Here is a 7,139-nt window from a genome sequence, read left to right on the forward strand (position 1 = left end):
ATTCTGTTAATTAGGTTACCTACAAAAAAAATCTAGAGGTTACAGGGAAAACATTCAAAGTGAATGTGCTCATGACAAAATTCTATTACATGTGATTATATTTCTAAGGTCAGTAAAAAGCCCATGGGTATCAAGGCAATTTCCATGTCTTATCTAAGTGTGGAAAATGTCACACTTCTACTTCCCACAGAGTTTCTTGGAGAAGCTGTTTTCTTCCCTTTGAGGCTGAAAGCATTGTTCCAACTCCTCAACCGGTGTGCTCTCTCTGCCTTCATTTGTCCACCTCATTGAGGCACAATGCCCACAAATTTATAGAAACGGTTGTGCTAAGCAGCATCCTCTGACTTGGTTTTCAGTTGGCTGGTTTGTTTTTATCCAACCTCAAATGCCTCTGTTCTTGCTGATTAACTCCCTAGGGTTATGATTTTTGGGCTACCACTCTCCACCCAGAGATCTGCCCACAGTATTAGGAAGCACTTATGTCAAATCTGAGGTGAAAAGGAGGACTAGCTAAGCACTGGTTTTTCAGCGAGGCCATCAGAAACATTACCAGAACATTCATTTATATTTGCTGTTGAAAAATAAAACTGATTTTTTAAAAAAATTTTTAAAACAGGCAGCAGATATTTAGACTAGCAGTTAAGAGACACCCTCGTCCACATTGGAGTACCCGGATGCAATCATGCTTCAAGCTCCTGATTCCAGCACCCTGTTAATGCAGACTGTGGGAGACAATGATAGCTCAAGTGGCTGAGTTCCTGCCACCATGTGGGAAACCTAAATTGTGTTCTTGGCTCAGTCTTGGTCATTGCATACATTAGGAGAGCAAACCAGAGGATGAAAGCTCTCTGTGTCTATCTGTATCTCTCTCTCTTTCTCTCTCTCTCCTTCCTCCCCCCCTTCCTCCTCCTCCTCTCTCCCTGCCTTTCAAATAATTTTTTTTAATTTAAAGTAAAAGAAGGGACTAGTGTTGTGTCACAGTAGGTTAAGCTACTAACTGCAATGCCACATCCCATCTGAGTGCTGATTCAAGATCAAGCTGCTCCACTCCCAATCCAGCTCCCTGCTAATGTGCCTGGGAAAACAAGAGGAAAATGACACGAGTGCTTGGACCCCTATGGACCCCTATACCCACCTGGGAGACTCAGAGGAACCAGCAGATAGAGGATTTCTCTTTCCCTATCTCTCTCTCTCTCTCTCTCTCTCTCTATATATATATATATATACATATATATATATATATATATTTGAAAGGCAGAGTTACAGAGAAACAAATCTTTTTTAAAAATATTAAAAGAAAATGTTGGTATAAGTGCTTTGTCTAAGTAAAGCCAGAGTAAAAATCTGAAGATATCAGTCTATCTCAAACCCAATTCCTGAGTAAAGAACAGGGATCAAGCCCCTGACTTCAGAACAGATCTCATGAGCTCCCCAGAACAGATAATTACCCACATGGTAAATTTCAAAAGATTCCAGAAAATCAATCTCTACTAATATCCTCTACTAATATTCCTTCTCTACCTCTTGGATGACAGCTGAAATTCACTATTGGAGATTGTTCCTTTGTCCTCCACTGAGATGCAGTTAGTATTAAAGAGGTAGTACTTCTGACCTCATCAATCAGTTTATACTCCTGCATTCTAAATTACTCCCCCTTCCCCAGGAGCAGATTTTGCAGGCGGCAGAGGTGAAAAGATGGAAGGATGGAGACCTGAGGCAGAAACAGGAGCAGGAAGGAGTACTAAGGACACTGAAGTCAAGCTGACCTCCTCACAATTTTACCTAAGGCTTTTAGCAGGGGAAACTCTGTGCAAATAAATTGGTAATTAAAACAAAGACATTTAAAGTAGATAAGTCCACAGCTTCTCTAGCGATGTAACACCTAGAGTGTGGATCTCTGCCCATTATGTTTGACCTTCTGGGCCCCCAAACAGCTCAGAGGGAATCTTGAGTTCCAGGGGGAGAGATGCTTTGAAAACCACTGACCTTTTGGAAGTTACTGTGAGAGATATTAGATGTAAGAATCATTTCCTCTCTTAATCCTATAACCAAGCATTTAAGATTTCAGAGGTTAATTTCTGGACAGATTGTTGGGATGATGAATGTCAAGTAAAGATATGATAGACTGCTGTTGTTCATCCAGATTCTTCATACTATTAAGACCTTGATTTCCAAATAACAGGAAGATAACTAAAGCCAAGAGGATCAGGAGTCTCACAGATCTCTAGACAGGAACGCTGCTCAAGAGCTATGGGAATCACATATCCCCTTCTTCCCATCTCCTGTTTTGCTGCTTCTCTCATGTTACAGATGGACTTGTTCTATATATATATATATATAGTATAGGTTCATGGGAAGGAAATGGCCATGTACTAAGTCCTGTTTTACATGTCCACTGTTCATGAAGCTAGCCCAACCAATCCCAAATCTAAGTTTTTTAGAAAGTACTTTGGTAGGCTCAGCTTGAGTCAAGTGCCCCCCACCCATCGGAAAAATCCAGTTCACAGCCTTGCAGTGAGTAGTATGATGAGCTTCAGAAAAGGAGATTAGGGGCTGTCACTGTGGTGTAGTGAGTTAAGCCTCCCCCTGCGGCATCAGCATCCTATATAGGCACCGGTTTGAGTCCTGGCTACTCAGTTTCTGATCCAGCTCTCTGCCATGGCCTGGGAAAGCAGTAGACGATGACCCAAGTCCTTGGACCCTGCAACCACATGAGAGACCTAGAAGAAGCTCCTGGCATCGGATGGGCCCAGCTCTAGCCATTGTGGCCATTTGGGGAGTGAACCAGAGATGGAAAACCTTTCTCTCTGTCTCTCCTTCTCTGTGTAACTCTGCTGCTCAAATAAATAGAGGAAAAGGAAAAGGAAAAGGAAGGGAAAGGGAGGGAGGGAGGGAGGGAGGGAGGAAGGAAGGAAGGAAGGAAGGAAGGAAGGAAGGAAGGGTGGGATGGAGATCAAGATGCTTCAGAAACTAACACCTTGTTCATCACCCCCTTAATGGAAACTTGTGCCCCCTGACATAGCAGTGACATGCTGGAGCCAGACTGTACCAGTTTATAAGACCCAATTCTGTCATTTCCCAGTTCCATATTTGGTGATATCATATTGACAGCTTGAAATCAACCATGGTAGGAGTATTTAGGAATACTTAAATCAGTAACATTGGAAAATGCTATACATCAGGACTTTTTTTTCAGATAGCCCATTTATCAGCACATCACTCTCACTTCAGTCTCCCTGATGTGTAGCTGGTAACAGCCACATTAATGTCTACCCATACACTGTGAGTTACTACAGATAACCCTCATATTCCTCATAAATATAGTCCTCTAGAAAACACCCAGTAGGCCTGTTTCTCTGGGTATGTTTATATGTTTAAGAGAGAAAATAAAATAAGACTGAGGTATCACTACAGGTCAAGGGCACCATATCTACAATTCCACACAAAGTATTTGCCCACTACACTCCTTACAAGTTTAAACACTGCTAATGAGAATCTTGAAAATTATCCACATTCATGGCAAAAATACAATACAAAGCAAGTAGATAAATCTTTTACAGAAAGTGTAAATAAATAGTGGAAAGAATTTACAAAAAACATTGGTATACAGTAGGAGCTCAATATGTGGGAAAGGGTAAAAAGAAGAAAGGAAGTGAGAAGGAAAGGAAGGACAAGGGTGTGGGGAAAGAGGGATGGCAAAAAATATGACACCAAAAGAGAAGACCTTCCACCGAGAGTTAAGCAAAAGACATGTTAAAGAATAAATACAAAAGCTTTCATTCATTCAACATATGGAATCCAGGGATGACCATACAGTAGGAGCTGGTCATAAAACAGTTAAGACATGGTCTCTCTAGCACCAGGCAGTTTAGTGGAGGAGAGACTTAAATTGTCATTTCAAGGTGCTATGATTCATTGGCCACTCAGTGCAGAGGAAGACCACAGAAAGGCATCTACCTCAAACTTGGCAGTATAAAAGGTAATACCCAAAAAAGGAACATTTAAACCAAGATCTGAAGAACAAACACTCAAGTGAACAGGGTAATGCAAAGGGAAATCAAATGCAGAAAGCAAGGTATTAAAAGGGTTTGGCGGTGGCATCACAGGTTAGTTATTCTATATCAAAGTGTCAATTCAAGTCCTGGCTTTCCATTTCCAATCCAGCTCCCTGCTGATGTGCCCAAGTACTTGAATCCCTGCCACCCACATAGGAGACCCAGATGGAGTTCCTAGCTCCTAGCTTCAACCTGGCCTGGTCTCTGTGATGGCCATTTGGAGAGTGAGCAAGTGGATGAAAGATACCTCTCTCTAGCTCTTCTAGCTGTCTATCTCCAGCTCTCTGTGTATGTGTGTTTCAGATAAATAATTCTTTAAATATAAATAGGCAACCATGGATTAGAAGTTCAGACTAGCTTAGTATAGTGTCTAGGAGGGTAGACTGGAGAAATGAGCCTGGTCATACAGGCCTTACACAGCATTCTTGGAGTTGGGACTTTGAAAGCAAAGGGGATCTAAAGAAGATTTCACTTCAGAAAAATCATTCAAGTCCTATTCATCTTACTTAAATAGTTCTCAAACTGGCCCACCTCTCTATCCCACCACACCTTTCTTTCTCAACAGGATTAACACAACACCCAGCTGATCTCTTAGTCTCCACTCCACCCCACCTCTAAACTACTTTCCATATGGGAAGGCAATAAGAGAAGCTGGAGGTTGTAGCAACAACTGTTAAGATTATTGTGATGAAAAAAGAGGTTGGCCCATTTGGGACCTATTAAGGAGGTAAAAGAAACAGGACTTCGTGATTAACAGGATTTGAGGGATGAAGAAAGCAGGAGTTGAGAAGTTCCCAAATTCCTGACTTGGGCAGCTGGCTGGATGGTGATGCTATTGACTATGAGGAGGAAATGAAAGACAAAAAAAAATCAGGGCTAGCAGCATAGATCAGGAGTTTAATTTCGTGCCTGAGCTGCCATAGAACATCATGGCAGAGATGTACATTTGGCAGTTTATTAGAAAAAACAAGGTATAGATTACCATTATTTACTATTTCTTGTATGTTGGGTGTTAAGGGAGTCAATAAATAATATTGCTCTTCCCCATCCACTGGCAATCAGATGAGACATGGGCATAAGCAGACAGCAGTAAAATATCACCTTTGATTCCTGATACAGATTATGTTTGAGAAACATGGAAAATCAATGTCTCATTCCTGATTTAAGGAGAAAATTCTGGTCAGTCTCCAAGAAAGCCCCTAATGATTCCTGCTACCTGATATTCACATCCTGGGGTAGCCCTCCCCCATACTCAATAGTACTGACTTGAATGTCAATCAGGATGAATGATAAATACAACTCTGACACCATTCTTCTCTTGTTCTCTTCTAGATCCTGGCCTATGGAAGAAGCCGGCTGCCCTGTCATGAGGTTACCACAGAAGCCCTGTGGGGAAGCTCACAAGGTGAGGAACTGAGGCTTTTCCCAACAGCCAGGTAAAAGTGCCATCTTAGAAACAAATCCTCCAGGGGGCTGGCACTACGGGGTACAAAGTTAAGCCTCTGCCTGTAGTGTCAGCATCCCATATAGGTGCTGGTGTGAGCCCTGGCTGCTCCACTTCCAATACAGCTCCCTGCTAATGCACTTGGGAAAGCAGCAGAAGATGGTCCAAGTACTTGGGCCCCTGCATCCACTTGGGAGGCCTGGAAAAAGTTTCTGGCTCTTGGCTATGGCCTGGCCTAGCCTCTGCTGTTACAGCCTCTGCAGTTGCAGCCATTTGGGGAGTGAACCAGCAGATGAAGATATCTCCCTCTCCATCTCTCTCCCTCCCTCTCTGTCTCTCTCTCTGTCTCTCTCCATCTCTCCGGCTCTCTCTCCTCTCTCTCTCCCTCTCTTCATCTCTCCCCCTCTCTCTCCTCTCTCTCCTCTCTCTCCCTCTCTCTCTCGTTCTCTCTATCTCTGCCTTTCAAATAAGTGAATCTTAAAAAAAAAAAAAATAAGAAAGAAACAGATCCTCCGGCCCTTGTTAAGACACCAGATGACTGAAAACACAACCAATGTCTTCACAGTGACCACGTGAGAAACCTGAGAGCCGTCTACCAATGCTACTTCTAAATTCTCAACCACAGAAACAGGTGGGTAGTAAATTTTAGTGTTTTAAGTCACCAAATTTGAGGGCAAATCTGATACACAGTGACAGGCAAATAATACAGAATTACCTACCTTACCACCATATCATAGCACGCATGCTGGAGAACTGAGGCTTCCACAGTGGGGCTGTAGCCCTGTAAAATTTAAGGTGGTAGTTCTCAAACTACTGCAAGCAAAGAATCACCTGAAGGGCCCATTAAAAGACAGATTACTGTGCACCCCAGAGTTTCTGATCCAGTCAGTCTGGGGTGGGGCCTGAAAACTCACAATTCTGTCTTAAGTTTCTAGGGCTTTGGAGAACGCTGAACAAAAAAGATGTGACCAGGGGATGGCAGTTATACATAGCAAGCTCTATTCAGGGACACTGACAAGCTTATCCAGGGGGAAGTCTCTCATAGCATGAGACCATAAGGCTTGGAGAACTAAGATACTCCCATAGGAGAGGAGGACTAGAGAAGGGGATTATATTTCTAGGGGGTAGCACAGCAACCCAGCAGGGAGTCTCTGGGCCAGCAAGTTCTGAAGTGCAGCAGTAGCCTAGAATCTTACTTATAACAGCAGCATTTCCCATATCTATTGCTAACAGAAGGTAGTAGACTCCCTGTCAGGGTATACAAAGCAAATGGACTCTAAATAGCTAAGAAGCTACTTATCTGGGCTTATGTTTAAAGACAGCTGGATGTGTAAAACCTGAGTTTGGCATCGCTAGGCTTTGGAGTTCTCTGAACTCAGCCTCCTGCGATGCACCTAGTGTCGATAGACAGAGGCCATCTTTGCTCATCCTTGCAACGAATTCTTACAAATCTCCATGTGATACTGTTGTTCCAAGAACATACTTTGAGAACCATGGATGTGGAATGGCACCAGAAGAAAAGGTCAGTCCCTGACTGACATATCCAATAAGACTACTTCCTCTGGAGAGAAGTTAAAAGACAAGGAGGGGGAAATGATTGTAACAGACGTTCTAGCCACATGGAAGGAAGCACTAGGAAT

Source organism: Oryctolagus cuniculus, chromosome 9 (genome assembly GCF_964237555.1).
Source record: "Oryctolagus cuniculus chromosome 9, mOryCun1.1, whole genome shotgun sequence".
NCBI classification, from domain to species: domain Eukaryota; kingdom Metazoa; phylum Chordata; class Mammalia; order Lagomorpha; family Leporidae; genus Oryctolagus; species Oryctolagus cuniculus.